General features: G+C 40.2%; 1 long non-coding RNA gene across 1 annotated transcript; it reads right to left on the bottom strand.

Annotated features, from left to right (window-relative positions):
• Positions 1–946: 946 nt before the first annotated feature.
• On the bottom strand, positions 947–13336 carry LOC146382448 (uncharacterized). Its single transcript, XR_014800645.1, has 8 exons — positions 12999–13336; positions 11910–12036; positions 11693–11750; positions 11452–11536; positions 4973–5111; positions 4051–4163; positions 3828–3890; positions 947–2923 (listed from the first exon to the last, which is right to left on the bottom strand). It is a non-coding gene; the product is annotated as an uncharacterized LOC146382448 (long non-coding RNA).
• Between the last annotated feature and the right edge of the window lie 13618 nt (positions 13337–26954).

Below are 26954 nucleotides of genomic sequence, written 5' to 3'. Positions count from 1 at the left end.
GTATCTCGTTTAGTTTATGTTCTTTGATTTAGTAGTATTTTTTGTTCCGTTTCTTGCCTCCCATGTGTCAATGTTGTTTGCGTAGTCTGTCGTGTCTCTCATGCCGGTGCAGCATCAGGGAGTACGTCCACGTCGCTCCAGAGGCAGTCAAGCATGTCCATGTTGTCCACGTCACCACCACCACTGCCCACATCATCCACGTCGTCCACATCTCTGTCAGGGCGGGCGAGTGAGCACCTCCACATCGCCTCGACCTGACCACTCTTTGACTGCCTCCTTCCTAGCTGGATTATGGTCAGAGAATGACGAGGCCACCACTTCATGATTTCAGCCTCATATGAACAATTTGGCTATGATGATGTAAATAATGTGTCTCCTGAAGGTTTTCATAGTTCTGTTTTCAGTCTAGAGAAAAGTCTAAATAAGTCTGGGGTGGCTGAGACAGCCAGCCCAGTTTGTTTTCTGCCGTTTCTGTTCTTGTGGAGTTCACTGCGTGTTCTAGGGACAACAAAAACAAAAAACAAGAGAACATTTTGGATTTACTTAATTAAACAGTGGTTGCACACAGACGTTTTGATTTGGCAGCAACTTAAACTTAAGTTAAATTAACACAAGGTATTCATATTAAAGTAAACGGCTGATTTGCGTCGGGAGGAACCCACCCGAGGGATTAATAAAGTTTTATTTTACCAAATCTAATCTAATAACTTTAATCTCAGCCAAACCGATTTACTCCGGAACAAATAAAACACTGAAAAAAATAAAAATACAATTTTTAGATGATCTAAGTGACGTATATATTACGTTTAACCAGTGTTGGGTAAGTTACTTTAAATGAGTAACTTAGTTACATTACTTTTATCAAAAGTAACTCAGTTACTTCAAGTTACTTGTTACTTTCAAAGTAACAAGTTACTAGGGAAAGTAACTATGGTTGTACTCAGAATTCTCTTGTTAATGTGTTGCGTCCGTAACTGGATACCCAGCAAGACTGTCAGTCTTCTAGCTTTCTTACTTGCCACAAGTGCACTGTGCCACCTACAAATAGAAAGGAAAAAATAATGTGCATATTTCTACAAGAGAAATCCCACGACTGGACCACCTTCGACTGCCGCCGTGATTCTAGCCTACGTCACAACGTCATGTGCGCTTTTTACATTTTAAATGAGAATAAGAAAGAAAAGTATTTCTTTGTGCCCCCCTCTTCCTGTTAATGCACTACCTGGCCCCCCTCCAACTAAACTTGGTTTATATCTGACCCAGATAGACTGCAGGTCATAGCTTCTTACCTGAAGTTCAGTTCACCTGACACTCGGACAGGTGGCCGCCTGCTTCTCCTGCCTCCCCTTTCGCTCATCCACCTGCTCGCCTCCACCACTTGCTAATGTTACTGAATCTGTGGAAGCTCCGCGATAGCCACCGCAAGAAGTAACAAATAACGACCCTATCTAAATCCCAGTAACGATTAACGCGTTCCTGATTTTGGCATAATAACTAGTTACTGTGCTCGTTACCACAATAATAACGTAGTTACAGTAACGCATTACTTAATAACGCGTTAGTCCCAACACTGCGTTTAACCTGAATAGCGAAAGACCGTTCTCGGCGGCTCTAGTGACCCTCGAGCTCCCGGCTAGCTATCGAGCTGGTGGGTAACAGACGTCTTTGAAAACGTCGGATCACTTTTGCAAATACAGTGGCTTGCAAAAGTATTCGGCCCCCTTGAACTTTTCCACATTTTGTCACATTAAAGCCACAAACATGAATCAATTTTATTGGAATTCCACGTGAAAGACCAATACAAAGTGGTGTACACGTGAGAAGTGGAACGAAAATCATAAATGATTCCAAACATTTTTTACAAATAAATAACTGCAAAGTGGGGTGTGCGTAATTATTCAGCCCCCTGAGTCAATACTTTGTAGAACCACCTTTTGCTGCAATTACAGCTGCCAGTCTTTTAGGGTATGTCTCTACCAGCTTTGCACATCTAGAGACTGAAATCCTTGCCCATTCTTCTGTGCAAAACAGCTCTAGCTCAGTCAGATAAGATGGACAGCGTTTGTGAAAAGCAGTTTTCAGATCTTGCCACAGATTCTTGATTGGATTTAGATCTAGACTTTGACTGGGCCATTCTAACACATGGATATGTTTTGTTTTAAACCATTACATTGTTGCCCTGGCTTTATGTTTAGGGTCGTTGTCCTGCTGGAAGGTGAACCTCTACCCCAGTCTCAAGTCTTTTGCAGACTCCAAGAGGTTTTCTTCCATGATTGCCCTGTATTTGGCTCCATCCATCTTCCCATCAGCTCTGACCAGCTTCCCTGTCCCTTATGAAAGAAGCACCCCCAGAGCATGATGCTGCCACCACCATATTTGACAGTGGGGATGGTGTGTTCAGAGTGATGTATGAAAATTGTAGTTTTCCATGTTTTTGTTTTGTAAAACCAAATTACATTATTTACCATTTTTTTTGCCAAACAAGCAATTCCATGTAATATTCTTAGTTTCCAATAGGGGCGTATGACGGCTTACCGCACTCCAATGGGCCAAAAGAATGACACAATTTTGATATAGGCTTGATCTTAGGGAAGTAATATTTTGCGTTTGTGAATGACATTGCCGCAAAAATATGTATTTGCAAAATAGCCTGAAATAAATTACGACGTATCAAATATTACAATGGCTGCAGTGAATTTCTGTTGATGCTGAGCCAAGACAGAAATGGACTGTTACCTCAGTGAGGAGATCGTAGATGCAGAAGAAGATCCACTGGCTTGGTGGAAAATGAATGAAGAACATTTCCCGTTAATGTCCCACATGGCACGGAAATATCTGTGTATTCCAGCCACAAGCACACCACCAGAATGGATCTTCAGCACCGCTGGTAATATTGTTAATCACCTGAGCACGCAGATGAAACCTGACAAGGTAAACAATACATGGTTATATAGGAAATATTTACTTTCTTTTGTTCGTTTGAGAATAACATTAAAAGTCCATAGGAGAGATGGTATCTGATTAAACAAGTTAGGGTTGTGCGATATGACCAAAATCTCATATCCCGATATAAGACATCTATCGTCCCGATAACAATATAAATCACAAAAATTTTACATTTTCTGAAAATTCTGTGAATCTGTTTTGAAGTGTTTCCAGCTGGGCGTCATGTACCTGGAGTCGAATGTTTTAACTGATGCATGAAACTATACATTATTAGACATAAGTTGTAACGGCCGCCGTTTTCTATGTGCTGCGGGGAAAAGCCTGTTCTAACGTTTGAGTCTAAGGTTTACTTTTTAGCACCTGACGACTCTTTTTTGCTTCTCATCTACAAACACTCTGCATACTCTTTCATGTGATTCAGTTTATTTTGAAAAGTCTCAACAGGATCTTGGGCTTTACTCTGAAAGGTTTATGTGAAAAACAAAAAACAAGCAGTCACGCAAGGGTTTTACCGTCGTTGTTGCTAACAACAACAACGCATAAAAACAGGCCCTTATCCGTCTGTAGTGTGGTTATATTAAATATTAAAGAAAAAGAGAACTTTAAGAAATTAATATAGCCACTACAGTGACCATCAAAAAGGAGAAAAAAATATTGGCACAAACAGTTTATTTTATGATACCATGAAACAAACAATAGCGTAAAATGAAATGATAGATGTCTTTATATCGTCATATGATATATACGTTATATCGAACAGCCCTAAAACAAGTGTTACAAGATAATAATAAAATGCAAAGATTAGTGACAACGTTTGGAACCATAAGGCAACAGATTTAAAAAAACTGTGGGAAATAAACCAAGCTCTGCCTGTGACTCACTCTTTGCTTCTCTTCCTCCTTCCATCTCCTCGTCTCATCTATCACTCTCCACTTCCTGTTGATCTGAAAAAAAGGCACAATTTACTATTACATTAACCTATTATTTAATTATCCACACTTAAATACTCTTGCACCTAATCCATAAAAAAAGTAATGATAAAAAATGTTGCAGAACCAAAACATTGCAAATGTGTTTGCTATTATTATTTTTACACTTGAATACCTCTGCATTCAACAACTGGTACATGTGTTATTGTTGCCTGTGGTCTGGTGATGGATCCACTGCCTTTAGCAGCCTCACATAGCTCCGTTTGCCACCGTTTCCTCCTCATGTCCCTACAGGACAGGTCTGGACATTGTTACATCATTAGTAATAATTTTAAAACATCTATACACATCAAATATGCACACACGGTGCAGAGTACTATACATACTATTGCCACAGGTTTTCATCATGGTGGTGATACATAATACTTCCCTCATTATTTAGTCATAGTGCTATAATAATAATAATAATAATAAAAATATTAATACAGCTACTCTTTGGACTATTTATCTATTTATTTGAAATGCGCCAAACTGCACAAAAACGTAACTTTTTAAAAAAAATTTTGATGGAAGCACATATCTTCGCTGGAAGAGACATTTTGATTTTTAACTTACTTTTTGTTTAATTTTGTATTTGCTGCTTGATCGAGTGTATAAGACTGATAAACACTGGAAAAGCCTGGAAACACTGTTACAGAGGAAAAAGAAGCCAGTTTCTTTGTCTCCCTCCCCACTGTTGTGGTTTTTTAAAATGTAAAAGTTTTTTTCTGAACACAGGCAACTGCCTGTCTTTCTTTCTGTAATGAGTTTGAGTAAATGAATTGCTGCATTTGGGCAAACTCCGAGGAGGGTGCATTTGCTCGCTGATAAAATAGGGTGCTGTTAAAACAGCGCCATTTCTTTTTCTGTTGACTTCTTCTATTAGCTCCATCATTATTAGCAAACTTACTCATGGGCAAATAAATAAATTGTCCTTGTAAAAGCAATCGAGGATAGGATAGTCGATATATTTGTCCAATCGCCCTATTATAATCATATGGTTAACTGAATGCATTTTGAAAAGTTGCAAAGCCACAATCTATTCACAAAACGCTCACCATGTACTCCTGCACCAAGATGTCAGGGATTGTAATTGAGACAGATGCAGAATCCTTTGATGAGGGACTCCCTTCGAGCATCATTTTTCTTCAAGTGTGCATCAATGTGAGTCCAGTAATCCCTCTCAGACACAAGATCCTTACAAGAACACAAATGATATTTTAATGACAGTCCTGACTGATGACGACTAGTTTTAACAACATGACATCTATTCAAATGAATTAATAGTGTATTCCACGTTTGAAAAGTGCATTGGCAGCTTGCGTGCACACCTGGAATACGATTATCATTTCCGCATCATTGCCCATGTCTCACTCGACAATGCTTCAGTATATGGGACCTACTTGGAAAAACTGAAGGGCAGGCCTAGCATTGCTACATTTATCATGTCACTGCAACACTTCTAGCACCATTCACAGTAAAAGAGGAAACAACGAATAATTTATATCTAGTGAGGACAAAATGGTGTTTGACATTTCAAGAATGCATTTTTGAATAAAATGTGTACAACAACTAAAGGAAGGTATACACAACAGTCGTGCTAACCAAATGTGGGACAGAGCCTTTTTCAGGGTCAAATTCAAGCACTTTAAGCACTTTCAAGGTCCCTTTTCACGCTTTTCCAGCACATCTCCCCCAAACAAAAAAAAATGCATGTTTCAATTCACATCACCTCAGTAAGACCATGTGAAAATTAAAACAAATCATCCTAGGTGAACACCTTTGTTCCCCTTTTGTTAAGACAGAAAAACGCACCACACAAAAATACTGCTAAAGGGAACAGTCACCTGTTCCCTTTATACACTCAAAATGCACATTTCACTTAAAAATTAAGATGTGAAAATGTGAACAAATCAACTTGTTGGAGAAATTCTTCTGTTGAAAAACAAACAAACAAAACAAAAACACAAAAGGAAGAAATAAGTCTTCTCATCTGATATTGATGCTTCCTTCCCGTGTGACAAAAAATAGGAGACAGATGTTTGTTTGTTTATCTTTTTAAGTTAATTCCAGATAAAACTGTTTTATTGCTAACTACATTGCTGTCTCTATTATTGCTGAAGTCCTAAACGATCACCTTTAAAGTGTTTGTGCTAATAACATCATGTACAGTCAGACAGGCATGGAGAACAGCACTGACTGGGAGAGGCTTTGAACAGATCACACACAGTTCAATTCAAAATATAAGACTTTAAGAATGCACAAGCATCTACTTAAAACCTATTTAATTTATCATCTGTGATATTATTATGTACAATTCCAATGTACAGTGGAACCCCGACTTACGAAATTAATTCGTTCCTGAGGGTCTTTCGAAATTCGAACATTTTCGTAAGTCGAAGCACCCATTGCGCGTTTTGAGTGAGGCGATGCTGAACGATAGGCTATAGGCTAATTAGAACAATAATACGTCGTTCAAGTGGAACAGCGAAGCACAAGTATGGAAGCCAAGGGGTTGTCACATGATTCGGAAGGCATTGTAGGCTCAGCCAATCAGAGCCAGCGGATTTTGTTACTCGGGCATTTTGCCGTAACACAGGCAGAAATATTGCCGTTCAGTGCCTTTGTAAGTTGAATTTTTCGTGAAACGGGTATTTGTAATTCGGGGTTCCAATGTATTTTGTTCCATCTCCCTTAAATAAACAGGCAGCCTTAAAATATGAAATATTCATATACAAATACACATATAAATGTGTCGACTGTCTCAGTGGCTGATAGTACCCCACAGGCCTCAGTGTGAGCTTGAAGACATTTATAATGTTTAAGTAGTCTAATGTGTAAGTTCTGACAATAAACACATTTTGAATGAAAGCCGGGGAACTTTGGTAGCACAGAAACAAGTGGCTATTTTTTGTGACCATATGGCTCGGTCCCTAACATTACCATTATTTCACCCAAATTCACCAAGTTAATACTCAAAAAAGCTGCAGCAATACACACAAATATAAACAGCACTTGGTGACAACTTTGCTTTTAGCCTTTAACCCTCTGGTGTCCAGGATATAATTGGCCGTTTTTGACTACTTTTGATTTGGCCTCTATATTTCACCTTTAAAAACTGTTTCTTGCCAATCTGTGATTTTGTCATTTTGACAAACTGTATCAGCACAATTTATCTAAATTCAGACAAAATTTAAAATACGAGTAGAAAGTGATATTTTTGACTGTAAAAACCACAAGCATGTTTAACGAATCATTTTCATAACTTGAAATGCAAACAGAAATTGTACATTGTTAAAAAAAACTATGCACATGTTTTGCAAACAACAAAGTTATATGGTACTATTTACCTAAAAATGCAGCCAAGGCTCAGACGTTTTTTATATAACCATTTCAAACTATTTACAGAACAATGAGGTGTTCTGTACCAAATAAGAAGGCACACAAATTATTTATGCAACTCCAAAAAAAAGTTTGTGTCCACTAGGGCTGGGCGATATGGCCTAAAATTCATATCGCGGTATAATTTGAAGCACGTGCGGTAACGATATATATCGCGATATATTCTTTTCTTCTGTACAACGTATTTTCCACACTATAAGCCACACTTAAAATCCTTTAATTTTCTCAAAAATCCAGAGTGTGCCTTATGTATGAATTCTGGTTGTGCTTACGGACCGCCAACCGATTTTGGCGTGCAGAAATCTGTTAAAAAATGTTTTAGTACAACTTTGGTAAGCCGCACTGCTTGATGGATTGTCAGAGCATTACGGCTGCTGTGGTGAGGAGCTTCCCGGAGTAATCTGGGTCCAAAACTCCGTCCCATTCAGGTCCCAAAGTCAAACGAACACAGAGTTAAAAACGGTCTAAATTCTTTCATCTTTAATAAAACGATCAGCGTTGCTGCTTTACCAAGTGTAACAATTAAGTTTAACATCCATGCATCCATGAAAACAGAAGTTATTAAATTTAACGGAGTTACAGGTTAACAGGAAGTTAGCTCGCTAGTCTCCAAAAGTTGATTCTGTTCATCTGGACGTAGCGTTTTGTGGGAGAAACGTTTCGTCACTCATCCAAGTGACTTCTTCAGTCTCAGCTGACTGCAGGTTTCCCCAATCTTATAAACAGTACATTTGCGTAATGACTGAAACCAGCCCACTGAAGGAACAATGGGCTGGGAGGTCACTAGTTTACACCTAAACATGACATACCATGTTCTGACTGAGAGATTTTTGAAACTAATTAAAACGTACAGCTCTGCTACCACTTCCAACATAAATGAAGACAGAAAACTAAACAGCAGTGGCGTTTGCAGGGTTACTGAAGTTGGACTACCTGGTATATAATGTTGTGCTACGTGATTGCTAGCGACACAGCTATGTTAGCATAACATTAGTACAGTGAAGCTGGAGGATGAACGGCAACTTTTTTCCACTCGATAAAAGTTAACGTGAGGGATTCTTGTGGTTAGGGACAAATGCAATCGCATAGCAGGATGCTGTACACGGGGCAAACTTCAGTCAGGAGAACAACTGAGATTATTCATCCACAATACGAGGTTAGTTATTAATATACTGCAACAATATGGGAATAGAGCAGCTGCGAGAGAATTCAACATTAATGAATCAATGTTACGGAAGTGGAGAAAGCGCAGTTTTTGGCTTTCCCCATATTTCAAAAGTGCTTCATCTCTTTGCTATGACTGTCGCCCGGCATAATTTGCAGATGATAATGGTTGTAGCCGCTGCAATGCTTTTGACCAAAACAGGCGCAGCTTGATGACATCATCAACATGCGCTATCACGATAGAGCGGTATTGTCAAAAATCTCTATCGTTGGCCAAATTTATATTGTTTCTATCGTATATCGTTTCTATCGCCCACCCCTAGTGTCCACTATAACACAGATGAGAACAGCACAGGGATAAATCATGCAGGTCTGACAGCAGGTGTGTCACTCAGCGTTTACACTGCAATCTGCCTTTGGTGGCTTTAAGGCAGTAACTGTGACATTCACTAGTAGAACTGACACACAAAACAAAACAACGACTACACTACACACTAACTACACAAGACAACACACTAACTTGAGATTCCAAACACGGTAAATGTCACAAATCTTTCACGTATCCAAACTCTCTTTCCCCCTTTCGCTCACTCGCTCTCTTTCGCTGGTCACTCCTAAAACTTCCCCCTCTTCCCAAACAACCAAATGCCACATGTCGCCATATCATTTTTTGATTGGTCGACATGGTACATTTTTCCACCAATAGGGAAGGAGTGTTTTTTTTCTTTTTCTTACTCATAAGCAAAGCGTGTTTGCTAGCGCGCTCCTTAGAAAACGCCGTTTTTACAGTTTCTTGCCAGAGAAAACGCCACTGTTTTTTTTTTTTTCAGAAAAAACAAACAAACAAACAAACAAACATCGGTTTGACGTGGCCTATCAAGACAATTTAAAAACTGGTATATAGTTTGAAGTCCACACGTTCGAACCAAGTTGAAATGGCGATTCTGGATCCGTCGAGCCCAGAGGGTTACTCAGAAAGCCTTAAGGTGGCTAGTTATGTATCTGGCTAATGTTTAAAGCTTGCACTTGAGTAAATGAACTCATATCACTGCTAAGTAATGTTAGCTAAGTTCACAGTGTATTCCATAATAGTGCTGCCATACTGCATCACACTCAGTGCATTTCAATCATTTCTCCAGCGAGTTTGATAGCTAGCAAAATAATAATCATAATTTTTTTAAAAAATAGCATGTGTAACGTACACATACTGGAAAATTATTTACTAGGACTCACCTATCATGCGATTAGAGAACGCAAACTCCGCCATTGTCGTTTTCCATCAAACACTCATTAAAACAGCAACCTACAGGTATCTTAGCACACTCATACCTGACTGTCCGAGGGAGAGGTGGGGTCACACGTTGAAACAGACAGAGGAGCAAGGCAGCCCAGGCGGGGAAATTTTTCTTTTACATTTTGCGACTCATCTTATTTCTCTATCTGATAAGAAAACTATTCAATCAGATAGTCATTTGTGGTGAATGAAATACAGTTACACTTTCAAGCACTTTTAAGCACTACATCTGAAATTCAAGCACTTTTCAAACCTTGAAAAGACAACATTAAAAATCAAGGGTTTTCAAGGATTTCAAGCACCCGTACAAACCCTGAAGTTAAATCAATTACTGATTACTAGGAATGGGTACTGGTATCCGGTGCCATTATGGCACTGGTTCTGACATAAACGGTAGTAACCAGACCGAAAAGCAGCGCACATTTCGGTGCTTTATTTTGGTGCTTTTTCTTCCTGAGACCTCATACACTTCAGATTCTAGCCAATCATTTTACCTTTGCAAGGATAGTAGGCGGGCCCAGGTACGTACGTTCTTTTAGAGCAGAGCTACAGATTAAAAATGCCCAAGGCGAAGCGGTCAAAAGTCTGGCTATACTTCACAGCAAAAGATGCAAACTCAGCACCCCGGTGATACTGTGCAAAGGAGGTAACACCTCGAATCTGATGAAACACCTGGCGACACATAGCGGGGGGGGGGGTTATCGGACCCAGAGTTAGCAACATCCCCCAAGAACCTGAAGAGGAGAGTCCTGGCCCCTAGCCCTGCCAGTGAAGCAGAAATGATGACGGATGATGATGGCAGCAGCAGCCGTTCTTCTCTGGGTGGGTCAGTAGCTTAATGTTGGTTGTGTGTAAATTACGTTGAGTAGGCTAACCATGTTATTAAATTAATGCATGTAAGGTGAACTAACAAACACCGTCGTAGTTACATGCGGCTGTCTTCTTCTTTGATGGCAGATACTCCCTTCACCCTGGCAAAAAAGACTAAAATGACCAAAGAAAAAGTGGAAAACAGCTAAGCATGAGAGGTTTTTGGACAAAGTTTGTGTTTTTTCCCATTGTTTAAGTACTGCTTCCAGCCAAGAGTGATACCATATATGCCCTATAGCTGCAGAAAAGGCTAACATTGTTATCTTTTACAAAAAAACAAACAAAAAAAAGAGCTAAATATGAGAGGTTTTTGGACAAAGTTTGTGTTCTCCATTCTTTAAGCACCGGTTCGAGCATCGTTTAAGCACCGGCACCGTTTCAAAAGTACCGGTTTGACACCGGTATCGGATAAAACCTAAACGATACCCATCCCTACTGATTACATAGATGATAGCTATACGTAGAATTAATTTAAAAGAATCTAATAGTGCTGGAGTGTACTGTATTGTACATTTTTCTACTATTTTGTTTCCATACATGACTAGGGCAAAATGTCAGAAACGCAAAGTAGTCCACTAAAATACACCGCACCAGTTAAACTAATTAGTGTAATCACCTTTCTGATAATATATACAGGCAGGGCCGTGAAGAGATGTTTGAAGGGGTGGGTGCTCAAAGTTAAAAAGGGGCACATAGAACAAGGCTGAATACCAACAACCCACATTCATCAAAAATCTAATACCAAACCATACTATATCTCTGTCATCACGTGGGGACAATGCAAAGTAAACGTAGCCTATGTTTTACCTGATAGGAACAATGCTGCATTTCAGAGGTTGCTGCTGCTCCTGCTGCTGATAGTGCTGAAGGGCAGGGATGTGTTGATCTGAGACTGCAGATTTACAAAGGCCATAGGAGAGATGGTATCTGATTAAACAAGTGTTACAAGATAATAATAAAATGCAAAGATTGGTGACAACGCTTGGAACAATGAGGCAACAGATTTAAAATACTGTGGGAAATAAAACAGGCTCTGCCTGTGACTCACTCTTTGCTTCTCTTCCTCCTTCCATCTCCTCATCTCATCTATCACTCTTCCTGTCCATCTGAGAAAAAGGCACAATTTACTATTACATTAATTATTATTTAATTATCCACACTTAACAAGTCTTGCACCTAATCCATAAGAAAGTAATGATAAAAAAATGTTATAGAACCAAAACATTGCAATTGTGTTTACTATTATTATTTTTATACTTGAATACCTCTGCAATTCAACAACTGGTACATGTGTTATTGCTGCCTGTGGTCTGGTGAAGGATCCATTGACTTTAGCAGCCTCACATAGCTCCGTTTGCCACCGTTTCCTCCTCATGTCCCTACAGGATATATCTGGACATTGTTATATCATAAGTAATAATTTTAAAACATCTATACACATAAAACACGCGCACACACACTGACATTTTATATCTTCTCCAGAGTACTGTACATACTACTCCCACAAGTTTTCATCATGGTGGTGATACATAATACTTCCCTTATTATTTATTCATAGTGCAATAATAATAATAATCATAATAAAGAGACAACAATAAAAACTAAGGTAAAAATATAAAACAATATATTTATGATTATTCAATTAGTTTGACTAGCCACTCAGTGCAAGGCAGAAAGCTTATTATATGTTTAAACGATAGAGATAGAATAATTTTGCTGCCGTAAAATCAGCAGTCATATTTGAAATTTAACTCTTATATAACCTGTTTCTTAATGTAATTTCTTGAAATGTGTTTTTAATATCATAATTATAATAATATATTAATATATATTAATATATTATAATAATCCATACTTATCCATACTAATATATCCTAACATAATCCATACTAATATGCATATCAGGTCGTTTTTAGTGTTCTCCAGAAATGCAGGGAATAGCCCTGTAACGTACTTTAAATGACACCTTTACCCATTTAGCAAGCAGCTAATGAGCACCACTCCTTATGCAGCTAATACAAGTACAGGTAATGTTTGTGGCACGGCGGTTAAGCTAACCTAATGCAGCCGCTGACACATAATGCAACTGAATAGTCAGTTGACAAACCACTCACACAGAAGACCAAAATACGTTAGGAGCGCCTCAGAATTAAGTAAAATGCGACATTACTGCTCCCACTAGAAAAAAAAATTCAAATGAAAAAGCGCCAATTCTTTCACAACAGACAAAACAGCACGAGCAAATTAAACCAACGGCACTTATTTAACATTAACGTTAGATGGTGACACTCTAGACATTAAACTACATTTGGCTGAGATTTGGACAATATTCATACAGAAAAATCAAGGCTTACCAAAAAAAGTCCCCCGCCCAAATAAAAAGTAGTGGCAGATGACTCAACTTGACTTATGGCTGCCTTCCTCAAGCTCAGATCCAAAGCGCGCGAGACAAAATCACGTGTGGTGGCGCGAGATTTAAAATTGCTAGTCGCGATGTCCCGTTTAATGACTGTAGAAAACAGTTTGGATTTGTCACTACCCGATACCGTACCTGTAAGGATTCAAAGGCTGCTGCATTTTAAATGAATAAGGGAAATCCAACTGATGATTTGGGGAGTCCTGAAACTAGAACGTTGCAATAAACTAACCTCCTGGATGTGAATGCATAGTCCAATTTCTCACAGTCAGTTTGAGATAGGGATTTTCTAACCGTATATTTTCTAAGTTACAGAAATCAGTTTTGGTAAACTTATTGATGTGGTTATCTGGTCATTTTTCTTCTGATTCCTTCGCAAGTTATTTTTGCCCAAAGAAATACGGCTCACTATATATTTTCTCTTTTTTTCAGACCTTTCTCTGTAAATTGATACAGATACATTGTTGTTAGGAAAATCTTAATATATCAGCAGTTTGTGAAATACTCAGACTAGCCTGTCTGGCACCAACAACCATGCAGCGCTCAAAGTCACCCTTCTTCCTCATGTCTATATGTCTAAATGCACTCAGTTGCTGCCATGCTGCAATATAATTAACTTCTTAGTTGCCCAATAAATCAAGAAACTCCACTAAAAGCACACCAGTTTAGTAAAAAGTGAAACATTTGAGTCCAGTATGGCCATGAAATAATGAAATATTGCCATAATGACCAAATATACCCTGTACAATGTGTCTTGTTCTTTTACCCTGTTAAAGCTTTATGTCATGGACCTTCTTTAAATTACTTTTTTTTGGTCATCAAATATCAAAGTATCCTCCTGTGTGATGATGACAGAACAGTTGGTGGGTCTACATCTGTGTGAGTAATATTATTTGGGAGAGTAAACATGTATATCATGTTGTGTGTTTTGCAGGTGAAAGGTTTGGTAAAGCAGCACATCGACTCATTCAACTATTTCATTAATGTAGAGGTAAAACACGAGCATGTCTTTGTCTGTTGCTGCTTTTTCGTGTACACTTGGATTTTGAGCATCGATGTCTCATTTGTTCTGCTTCTAGATCAAAAAGTTATAATGGTAAATGAGAAAATCACAAGTGATGCTGATCCAGTGTGGTAGCTCAAGTCACTGTGTGCATCCACCATCACTGACTTTAACACTGCAGACATGCACAACAAGTCGTTTTGTTTGTCTCAAAAAAGGAAATTTAAAAAAAAAATGGAGATACGTCAATATCTACGTTGCCATACGTGGAAGAAAGCTTCAATGTGACCAGAACGGTCTCTCCCCACGAGGTGAGAGTAGCATGTGTTTCTGCTGTTAAATATGAACCATTGTTTACTGTGGTTTAATTAAAGTTGAATAAAGCTTTTGAGTAATCAAATACACAGCTTTAAATGGGTTTTTTTTATATATACGTATCATTGCACATTAATTCTCTGCACTTTGGACAGACAGTCGCACATTAAATACAGAGGGAAGATGTCTCACTCAGGCATCTATAGACTCACTTAGCACTTAATTGTTAATTATTATTTGTTAATTATATTTGAGTGCCTACACCTCCAATACCTTACTTTAAAGATGATGAGATATAGCTCATAATCATCTCTCTTCCCAAAGTGTTGTATCAGAGATATGAGCTACTCTGCGCCCATCACAGTGGACATGGAGTACACCTGCGGCAGTCAGAGGATGATTCGCAATGCTCTGGCCATCGGAAGGTTTCTTTTTTTTCCCCTCCCCTGCTCCTGTTTTGTGATGCAGACATATTTATCCATCCATTCATTCGCTTCCGCTTATCCTTTTCAGCGTTCCGGGGGGCGCTGGAGCCTATCCCATCTGTCATAGGGCGAGAGGCGGGGTACACCCTAGACAGGTCGCCAGTCTGTCGCAGGGCCAACACACAGGGACAGACAACCATTCGCGCTCACATTCACTCGCACATTCACACCTAGTGGCAATTTGGATTATCCAATTAACCTATCCCCACAAGTTGCATGTCTTTGGACGGTGGGAGGAAGCCGGAGTACCCAGAGGGAACCCACGCAAACACGGGGAGAACATGCAAACTCCACACAGAAAGACCCCGGCCTGAACTCAGGACCTTCTTGCTGTGCGGCAACAGTGCCACCGTGCTGCCGCAGACATATTTATATTAAATTTATATCACATATATAGCAAATCCACAAATTTAAAACCTCTCCAGCAAAGCTCAGTAAGCCAATAAGTGCCAAAAAATAATTCAGCTTTTGTGATTTTTAAGCTTCATTTGCTGATAAACTGACCTTCTTCATTCATTTGCGCTGATGCATTCTTCGCCCATCGAGTTTTCAAATCTCAACGAATGTCCCCTGCATCCAGGCACGTAACCATAGCACTCTCATTTGAACGCTTTCAAACTCCGTACAGGCAGTGATCACCCTCACTAATTTTTGGTGCACACTCAGAAAATTTGTACTATAAGCAGGTCTGAAATATGACAGAAACGGCTCATTACTGAAAAGAGTTTCAAGGGGTAAAGAGTTAAACCTGCCTTTACACACTCTGAAAGTAATTAAGTAAAAGAAAATGACTTGCCATCAGGTCATCCAGTTGAATTTATCCGTGCCTCCTGTCTTTTTCTCCACAGTGGTTTATTTCATTGTAAAAGGTCAGGATAAAGTCATTCTGATCCAAGAACAGCTGTCCAAGTACTGAATCATTGTGGAGGAGGACAGGAAGGGTGCAGCTGGAGTCTCAGTTACCAGGTACTGTAACAACATTTCCATTAGCAGCTGTTCATCCATCACTTCATGCACTAATTACTAGGAATTGTGCAAAATTTCAGGGCCCTGTTTTCATTCGTTTTCTCCATTTTCAAGTGTTTTCTATCATTGTATTAATATTCGGTTATCTTGAAAACTACTTGAGCTAGGTTCTCAGAATGATTTAGAGGACTGACACTTTGTTTACAGATTCTCATATACAATGTCCATGATATTGTTTAATTATGATTTCAAATTAACAGTTTAAATCATGTGAATTGTTTTATAGACATTAAAGCTTTAATATGAAAGGAACAACTCTTTTTATCTAGCTGTAGTGTCACTTTTCAAGAAAATCTCACATGGTCAGGTGGGAGACATTTGATGAGCTGACACTGAATGACCTTTGTACCCTTCCTCAGTTCTGCACTCAGTTCTCCAACTTTTGTTATGGTTCAGTCTGGTTTGCACTTTTCTGTGAAGGGAGTAGCAAACTCTACTCTTCTAATATAGCAAATACTTTAGTCTTATACTTTAGAGTATTATTGTTTGGTTTTCTTTTAAGAATATGCAAGAAGTAGACTGTATTGTTATATTTACATTTACCTTTGGGACGGGAAGCTTAAGCTTTTAGTCTTATATTAGTGGATCCATCTAATTTCTGACTCATTGTCCAGTTTGGGGTTGTGTTGGAGCCAGCTGTCATAGGGTGAGCTCTGCTCAGATTCCCAGATCAGCAGAGAAAACCATTCACACCTTTGACCAGTTTATTATCACTAATTAAGTTTTTGGACTGTGGGAGGAAGTCTGAGTATGCAGAGAGACCTCACACAGTTTTAGGGTGAACATGCAAAAGAACAAGAACATGACACTAATCACGCTCGTGTTCGTTCTGCTCTTTGTGTCCAGCTCCACTCATGAAAAGAAAAGCAGAACTAATATTACTGTTATATAGGGCCAAGTCTACCTGAGGCACAACACGCTGTCAGAGGATGCCCCCATCACCATCATATTGAAGGTAGGGATGATTGTTTTTATTTATTTTTTACAGAGGACTGATCCTCACTGCAGGCATCACTGTCTGGTATGGGAACATCACACAGGCAGAGAGGAAGGCTCTGAAAAGAGTCATAAAGACTGCAGAGAGATCATAGGGACAAAACTTCCTTCCATGTAATCTGTATGTACAATGCTGCCGAAAAAGAGCAGAGGGAATTATCTGGGACTCACCATCCAGCTCACTCTCTGCTGAGACACAAAAACTGTACAATCTGAGACACAACAGAGCGGACCAGATCATTACACACAGAACAAGGTTTTTCAACAGCTTCTTCCCCGCCACAGTCAGACTGATGGCAAAACAAAACACTGGACGCGTGAAATAATACAACACTACCTCACCTCACTTCGAATGTACAATGTGATAAATCACTGTCTGTTTAATGTACAATATGCTTACTGAAACTGATTTGAGAAACAGGTGCAATATTAGGTAAAATATTCTAAATGTCAAAATGTGCAATACTATGTGTGAAATACCCAGAATGCTATTTGGATTCTCGCCAGCGAATACGTGCATTACCACCCTCTCTGTACAGAGTTTTCATGTAGGAAATACTATTAGTAGATTGCTCTATTTTTCGCTTTATGTCTACTTTTTACTTACTTTATTTCCACCTCTCAAAAATGTAACTTGTAACTTACCCACAGAACTTGTGAACTGTTCAGAAAATATAACCCACAGGATTTGAGAGAAAAGGGACCAGTAAGTGCAAAATGCAAACTTATTTCAAGCATTTCAGGTTTGTTCCTGCAGCACTTTCTAGAAGCACATATGTAGCCTAGGGTTGCTTACTGTGCCCATTCTTAGATGGGTCTTTAAACCACTGTAAAACTACACTCATACATGAAGAACACAAAACTCAAACGTCATTAAAAACCTAGAAAGGATACGATGCAAGGGACAAAAAGTTAAAAGGAAAGACATAAAGCAATAAACAGCAATAAACTCAAAAATAGTTTTTTGAGTTTTGATCTTCACCTTCTTGCTGAGTGTTATAAGAGCACTGCTGCCTCTCATGTTTGTGCAGGACATCTGAAGCTACAGCCAGTGTTTGGCTGGCTTATCGTAGCACAGAGGAGGCCTCTACGTGCTAGTAGTAATCCCCTCAAACCCTCTGCCTGTTGTTTGATACAAGCTGGTTTTTCTAAATAAGCTCCCTGCCTTCATATTTACAGATGTGACAAATTTAAATCACCCCCCAAAAATAAACTGGTGTTCAAAATGACACCTTTTCATACACATGTAGACTGGACGTTAACTTTCTCACTGTTTATTACAGGGAGTGCAGAATTATTAGGCAAATGAGTATTTTGTCCACATCATCCTCTTCATGCATGTTGTCTTACTCCAAGCTGTATAGGCTCGAAAGCCTACTACCAATTAAGCATATTAGGTGATGTGCATCTCTGTAATGAGAAGGGGTGTGGTCTAATGACATCAACACCCTATATCAGGTGTGCATAATTATTAGGCAACGTCCTTTCCTTTGGCAAAATGGGTCAAAAGAAGGACTTGACAGGCTCAGGAAAGTCAAAAATAGTGAGATATCTTGTAGAGGGATGCAGCAGTCTCAAAATTGCAAAGCTTCTGAAGCGTGATCATCGAACAATCAAGCGTTTCATTCAAAATAGTCAACAGGGTCGCAAGAAGCGTGTGGAAAAACCAAGGCGCAAAATAACTGCCCATGAACTGAGAAAAGTCAAGCGTGCAGCTGCCAAGATGCCACTTGCCACCAGTTTGGCCATATTTCAGAGCTGCAACATCACTGGAGTGCCCAAAAGCACAAGGTGTGCAATACTCAGAGACATGGCCAAGGTAAGAAAGGCTGAAAGACGACCACCACTGAACAAGACACACAAGCTGAAACGTCAAGACTGGGCCAAGAAATATCTCAAGACTGATTTTTCTAAGGTTTTATGGACTGATGAAATGAGAGTGAGTCTTGATGGGCCAGATGGATGGGCCCGTGGCTGGATTGGTAAAGGGCAGAGAGCTCCAGTCCGACTCAGACGCCAGCAAGGTGGAGGTGGAGTACTGGTTTGGGCTGGTATCATCAAAGATGAGCTTGTGGGGCCTTTTCGGGTTGAGGATGGAGTCAAGCTCAACTCCCAGTCCTACTGCCAGTTTCTGGAAGACACCTTCTTCAAGCAGTGGTACAGGAAGAAGTCTGCATCCTTCAAGAAAAACATGATTTTCATGCAGGACAATGCTCCATCACACGCGTCCAAGTACTCCACAGCGTGGCTGGCAAGAAAGGGTATAAAAGAAGAAAAACTAATGACATGGCCACCTTGTTCACCTGATCTGAACTCCATTGAGAACCTGTGGTCCATCATCAAATGTGAGATTTACAAGGAGGGAAAACAGTACACCTCTCTGAACAGTGTCTGGGAGGCTGTGGTTGCTGCTGCACGCAACGTTGATGGTGAACAGATCAAAACACTGACAGAATCCATGGATGGCAGGCTTTTGAGTGTCCTTGCAAAGAAAGGTGGCTATATTGGTCGCTGATTTGTTTTTGTTTTGTTTTTGAATGTCAGAAATGTATATTTGTGAATGTGGAGATGTTATATTGGTTTTACTGGTAAAAATAAATAATTGAAATGGGTATATATTTGTTTTTTGTTGAGTTGCCTAATAATTATGCACAGTAATAGTCACCTGCACACACAGATATCCACCTAAAATAGCTAAAACTAAAAACAAACTAAAAACTACTTCCAAAAACATTCAGCTTTGATATTAATGAGTTTTTTGGGTTCATTGAGAACATGGTTGTTGTTCAATAATAAAATTATTCCTCAAAAATACAACTTGCCTAATAATTCTGCACTCCCTGTAAACAGAAATGTTCATCATGCTTAAGTAAATAAAGCTGTGATTCACAAAACTGTTAAAAAAAAACAATAATTTTTGGGAAAGAGGACTTTTCAGTCTGTTGTCAGCCTGTTTCAGTCTAAGTGAAATCCTAATCCTAAAATGTGGATCGTGTTTTGGGTCTGCCACTTGAGGATACACAGAAATAAGCCATGCTGAACAGATTTCCACATCTTTTCATCTCATCACAAATACCTCCAAGATACCTGAAAAGCTTCTGTTTCATTTTATATGGAGAAATAAAAGCTAATATTTAAAAACAGTATTTTGTTTAATTCTAAAAGAATCTGGTGGTTTGGAAGTTTAAAGTTTGAGACGTTAAAGTTACAAGGTTAACCACTGTAAGGAACAAAAAGACACTGTTAGAAACTCTTTCTCCAAACATATCCTTCATTTGATACATTAAATGATGCATGAATTCTACTAATTCTATTCTACTACATCAGTCATGCGTGATAAGCACTGTTGATGATTCACCAGCAGGATCGTTTTACGCTGAAATCATGTTGAAGTCAGGACGGTGTGTGGCCACAAAATAAATGATTCATATCAAATGTGTTAAACCTAAAGTAAGAAGCTCATTTTGGAAATGTGAGGGGGGAGAAAGTGGAGACGTTTGACTCTATGAGTACAGTAATGGAGTATTTTTACTTTGTTACATCATTGATTAACATCATTCAGCCTTTTAATATCATTTATTTAAAAAGACGTTTGTCTGTCTGTGTGCGTGATGCTCTGCGAGGCGTCCTGCATTAGAAACAATGGAAAACTATCCACATCTCTCATTTTCAGCGTCTTGTTTGATTTCTGATGCAGTACGCTCATTTGGCCACACAGCGGCGCTGCTGACTTGTTAAATAGCTCAGCAGAAACATTTCAAATGATTTCATTCAGCATTCGTTTCGTGTCTCACTATGAAAACGCCTCATGCGTGATCTCATCAGAAGCTCAAATGCCATTACAGCAGCCATAAGTGACGCCCATGTCAGGAGCGACAAGTTTCTGGTCACCTTCTGGTGTGCTGTATACAAAAGCCAGCCGGCCCTCATAGATCCAGTTAAAAATTTTATTTTATCTTAAAATATCTGAAAAGCTGGAGCTGCTTTTATTTGAACTCATTTATCACAAAAGAGAAAACACATTAATAGAGGAAAGGGGAGGACGAGTCACAGATATCCTCGGTCCTGCTATGTTTTCTGAAGCGTCTCATTCTGTGGCTTGGAGCCACTGCTGGATGAAACACAAGTCGCCTTTTCAGGAATGGAAGAGAACCTGCTTTAATTTTGCAGCTGTAACTTGGAGTGTTTTACAACAATTTGTAAGCAGCTCCACAGCGACAGTCCGGCTCCCTGGCTGCATAAAAGTCACTTTTTTTTTTTGGCTTTTTTAGGTTGTAATTTGTACTCACACTGCTGCTTGGCTAAAGTAGCAGCTAACAGAAAAGACACACACACACATTTTGTTGCTGTTTCTCCCTCTCATGTTAACTTTGCCAGAAAAAACAGGCTGTGTGGTCAATCAAATTTAACTTTCAGTTGATCTCCAGTGATTAACAAGGCAAAAAAAACTTGAGATAAAATGATCATAATGCAACATTTTGCTTTATTATACTGTTAGTGGTTTGTCTTTCAGTGCACCGCTTCCTAGCTGCACTTCCTGCTGGGCTGTAGAAGGTTTGCTATAGAAACTAATAGTGTCAGTTGAATTATGATTATGGTACAAAAATTCCCTTGTCAGAGGAAACTTTCAATAAATCTGACTTTTGTCCAACAAATTACTATTTTTCATCTGCCTCCATCTCACCCTATCTCTAGCATCCTCCCACATCACACCAACCCTCTGTCCTTCTTCATTCGCAAAACTCCTCTGAGGTTGTCTTCTTTTACTCCTGCCTGGCAGCTCCATCTTCAACATCCTCTGCACATGTACAAACAAGCTCAACTTTGCCTCTCTAACTTTGTCTCCAAACCGCTCAACCTGAGCTGTCTATTTACTTGTACTTGCAACCTCCAGCTCCTTGTTGTCAGTGCTTTACAAAATCTGTTAGTTAACAGTTTGCCATCTCAATATTGATCGAAAAAATTGTGCAGCCCTGATTAGGAAGCATCCCATTAATCTGTCATGAAACCACTGACTTCCCTTGTGTGCCGTAAACCATGAAGTTTGCATGTTTGGTGAGAAACATTGCCTCCATATTGGTTTTTGTTCCTTGTTGTTATTTAATAATGTGAACGAATAAAATGAAGAAAATAGTATGGCATAAAGGTATTGAACTGAAGAAGCTTCTCGGATGAGAGGTGAAACGTCTTCAAGTAACTTAAAGAAGTCCAGACGCTTTTCTTTGCAAGCTCCTTTGACTACGATGACCTGGATGACTGAGAACCTTCACAGACATAAAGGTATTTGTTCCTATAAATAAGTGTGTAGTGTTGAAAGGAAAAAAATCACAAAATAACAGCCTTCAATAAATTCAGCACAGCATAGTGCAAGACAGAGTTATGTGTACCCTTCACACACACACACACACACACACACACACACACACACACACACACACACACACACACACAAAGAGGTTATTCATACTTTCATAAGGTGAGAGGAAGAGTACACGCTGGACAGGTCATCAGTCTGTCCGCTGTGAGGCGGCACAAAATCTGAATGCTGCTGAGTTTAGACGTGTGAACTGCTGTGGCTCTAAATGACAGAACACTCATTAAACTTATGAGATGTGTTCTGCACAAGAGTCCTGGTTCAGTGGTGAGGTACACCCACCTCTGACCTCTGTACTGGTGATATATATCACGCCACTACAGTGTAACCTACTATAATAATGCTGTTGACACGTGGTCACTCTACAGGACATGCTCACATAGTTAACAAATATGCATGCTCCTGCTCAGAGGTAAACCAGGGCAGCTACATTCCTGGGCAGAGTGAGACCATTAACCTTTTTCCAAAGAACTAAATTTAATCTAGGCCGTTAACTTTTAATTTTAGCATGTTGGTGAATTTTAAAGCACAGAGGCTTTCATTTCTGAGAAAACATTTTCTGCTGTTTGACAGCAGCTGTTTGAAAGCTCAGTACGCTCCCTTGTGTTCAGGGCATAGACCCCTGCCTTTCCCTAGATTTACATTTCACCTTACTTTTGCACAGCCTACTTTATCTACTCAATGAATATAGTGTCTACCCTTCTCTTATCCCCCTTTACACTGAAACAATACATGAGAAACATTTCACTGAGACTCTGGATGGGACCTGATATTAAATTGTATCAAGTATGTGTTGGTTTATAAGCTAAGTTGCATGAAAAATAAAAATTAAAACCACCTGAAGCTGCATCGCTGTATCACTTTAGTAAAAGTTCATGCAAAACCATAGAGAGAGGCTGTGCCCTGAAATGAGGCGCCATCTGGTGGTTAAAAGTGGGTCTCAGGCTCAGAAAGTCCCCTGCAAGATTCTGGATGGAGGCTGGACCTTTAGACAGACAGGCTGTTTGTGAGTCCTCTGCTGCAGTCCAGGCTGAAACAGTGGACACTTTCATTTGGCGTCATGTCTGCGAGGTTTGTATTTTTATTTACTGACTGAAAATTAGTTTGTTTACTCCAACGCTTCACTGGCTGATGAGCTGAACAGGTTTTATGCTCGCTTCCACGCTGCAGCAATTAAAACAATTAAAACAACAAACAGCTGCACGTGCTCGGAGTGCACCAGTGAATGCTCTGTGATTCATCATCACAGAGCATGCCGTGAGGAACACCTTCAGGAGGGTGAACACCAGGAAGGCAGCAGGACCAGATGCAATCCCTAACCGGGTCCTGAGAGCCTGCGCTGACCAGCTAGCACCGGTGTTCACTGAGATCTTCAACCTTTCCCTGGCCCAAGCAGTGGTTCCCATGTGCTTCAAACACTCCATCATTGTCCCGGTTCCAAAGAAACAACAGCCCGCTTGCCACAATGACTACCGTCCAGTAGCACTGACTGACCCAATCAGTGAGGGTGGGAAAACAAGTCTCCATCTCACTCAGCACTGGAGTGCCTCAGGGATGTATTTTAAGCCCCCTGCTGTACTCACTGTACACTTATGACTGTGTAGCCACATCAGACACCACCTCCATTGTCAAGTTTGCTGACGAAACTGTTGTTGTGGGCCTGATCTCCGACAGCATCGAAACGGCCTACCTGGAGGAGATTAGGAACCTGGAGACCTGGTGCCAGGAGAATAACCTCCTCCTAAACGTCAGCAAGACTAAGGAGCTGATCGTGGACTTCACTACAAAGCAGCCGAGGAATTACAAGCCCCTCATCATCAGTGGCACGCCAGTGGAGAGAGTGGACAGTTTCCGATACCTGGGTGTCCACATCACTCAGGACCTGTCATGGTCCTGTCACATCAACACCCTGGTTAAGAAAGCCCGTCAACATCTCTTCTTCCTCAGAAGATTTAGAGACTTCCATCTGTCACTGAAGGTGCTCAAGAACTTTTACTCCTGCACCATCGAGAGCGTCCTGAAGGGAAACATCTGCACCTGGTTTGGGAACAGCACCAAGCAGGACAGACGAGATCTGCAAAGAGTGGTGCGCTCGGCCGAACGCATCATTCAATCAGAGCTCCCTGACCTGCTGTCCATCTACACCAAGCGGTGCAAGGCCAAAGCTAGGAAGATTATGATGGACCTCTCCCATCCCAACAATGGACTCTTCTCACTGTTGAGGTCTGGGAAGCGCTTCTGCTTCCTTAAGGCCAAAACAGAGAGAATGAGGAGGAGCTTCTTCCCCCACGCTATTCGGGCCCTGAACCAGGTGTTGGGCTGGACTCTCCCACACACATCACATCACTATAAGACTGGACTCTCACACACATCACATCACCACACGCACTCTGGATTTTCTTGATGCACACTTCCTATAATTTATAATCTCTTTCTGCTATTTGCACATTTTTACTGTAAATTTCTAAGTTAAATCTGTAAATTTTGTAATAACCTGTAAATTGTAAATACTGTAAAACCACAGTCATTTAATGGTCGGGCATTGCGCAGCTACAAGCATTTCACCTCATGTCATACTGTGTATGGTTGTGTGTGTGTGTGTGACAAATAAAATTTGAATTTGAATTTGATGCACGGGCAGCTGAATACAGGTCAGAACATTGCTGCTTTTCCCATGTATAGAAACTGTTTTCACATCGGTTATATGCAGGTTGTTCTGTGGATTTCTGCTCCTTGCAGTGTTCCTCAGTGGACTGAATGGATCAAGGTACAGTGGTATAAACCAAACTCTGCTGATGTTTCCTCCATTTGCGTGTGCATGCGTCAGATGTTTGCATAGCCTCTGTCTGACACTTTCTATAACAGACCAGCTGTAAAGCAGGAGCTGTCAGCTATTCTCAATGAGCTGTGGAGTTTATGTGTAAATCACATGACACCTGGGATAGAATCCACACAATCTCTGTTCAGGTGACAAATCTTTTCTAGTTTATTTAGCGCCTGCTGTGTCTTGTGCTTGTACAAAGACGTGTTCTGTGTTTGAACTGCCTAGGGTAGAGCAAGCTTTGTAAGTCAGGGCAGTGCAGGATCACGCCTTGCAGCCGCTCTTCTCCAATGTTAATGAGAGCAAACTGAGAAATGTAACCACTTTCTTTAGTTTGTACTTTCAAACACTCTGAGCTTAAACATTCAGATCGTGTTTGCAGTCATCTTTGTAATAAATAGGATTTGTGGGCTCGCAGGTTACATGACAATCCTGGACAACTATGAGCGGTCTACATTAGCAATAATTAACAGTATCAATGAATTTTATGCATCTTTGTTGTTGTGCAGTGACAGAAAAACAAAAAAACTCCCTCTCAGCTTGTTCGTGGCCAAAATAACCACCTCCTGTTTACGTACACAAAATGCTATCAAATTAGTATATATTAAATCATTTTCCTACTTTCATTGACTTGATTTTTTAAATTAGCAACGGTGCTAGTTATGAAAACCAATATATAATTCAAATTCAGAAATTATACCCTTTGAATACCAGTCAGATTACATATTATTACTACATTTTGGTGGGGGAAATAGCAATAAAGTTCACATTTTTTCATGATGAAACATGTTAGGCTTGTCTAAGTACAAACCTTGCTGGAACAATTGAGGCAACCTACTGAAACTAGCAAAAGCAAGATGCAAGGCACCAGAGCTCTTTGTGTGATCTCGTGCACGAGGGAGATGACCGGACCAAGCGCTGTTCCTGCCACTTCCCCAGTCACTCTCGGTCAGCTCCCCTGTAGCACTGCCTTTTATTGTGGTTACATGAATATGCATAGTTTCATTAACATTTGGCATCTTAAACAAGCATATGTGTGAACAAATTTTGGAGAAAAGAGCCAGCAGCTAGTTTTCCTTCAACAACTCGAGGTGCTAACATCCTCTCTAGGTTATCCAAGCTGTATTTGTGCCTATTGTAGTCCAGGATTGCTTCTTGCTTCCAGGCTTCCTCTATTGCCCATCACTGACTGCTGGTTCCCTGTGTGTTGTGCTCAAATGAAGCACATTCCTCCGTTGCTTTGGCATGTGGGAAATTGCCATAGTAGTGCTCCTGAACCTGAGGAGCTTGTTTCTCCAGTCTCAGAACCATCTACTGATGTGGTCCCGACACAGGAGAATCTTGGTCCTCAACCTGAAGAGCTTGATTCTCCTGTCTCAGAACCGCTAGTACTCATCATCAGCGGTGATGCAGTCAGCCTCTCTGACCAGATCATATAGACCAGGGGTAGGCAACGCCAGGCCTCAAGTGCCGGTGTCCTGCAGGTTTTAGATGTGTCCTTGAACCAACACAGCTGATTCAAATGGCTAAATTACCTCCTCAACATGTCTTGAAGTTCTCCAGGGGGCTGGTAATGAACTAATCATTTGATTCAGGTGTGTTGACCCAGGGTGAGCTGTCTGCACCTGTAAACTCCAGGACACGTTTACAAATAATTTTCGTTGTTATTTGCGCTGCAGCTGCAGGTTAGGGTGGAGTTACTGTGTGTGTGTTTACAAGTAGTTTTAAACCTTGTGATCCACAAAACAGCATAACAGCAAAAGAAGAATTGACTGCGTTACAGTCAGTGCGGGAGCGGCGGCTTTGCTCGTGCGCGATTCATTTGCAGTTTGGACGCACGTGAACATCTCCTGCCCTGATAGCGGCTGGAGGAG

This window comes from Perissodus microlepis, chromosome 7 (assembly GCF_051167445.1).
Source record: "Perissodus microlepis isolate ML-2025 ecotype Zambia chromosome 7, ASM5116744v1, whole genome shotgun sequence".
Taxonomy (NCBI): Eukaryota; Metazoa; Chordata; class Actinopteri; order Cichliformes; family Cichlidae; genus Perissodus; species Perissodus microlepis.
The sequence above is the reverse complement of the archived record's forward strand: the minus strand, read 5'-3'. Positions and strand labels throughout refer to the sequence as shown.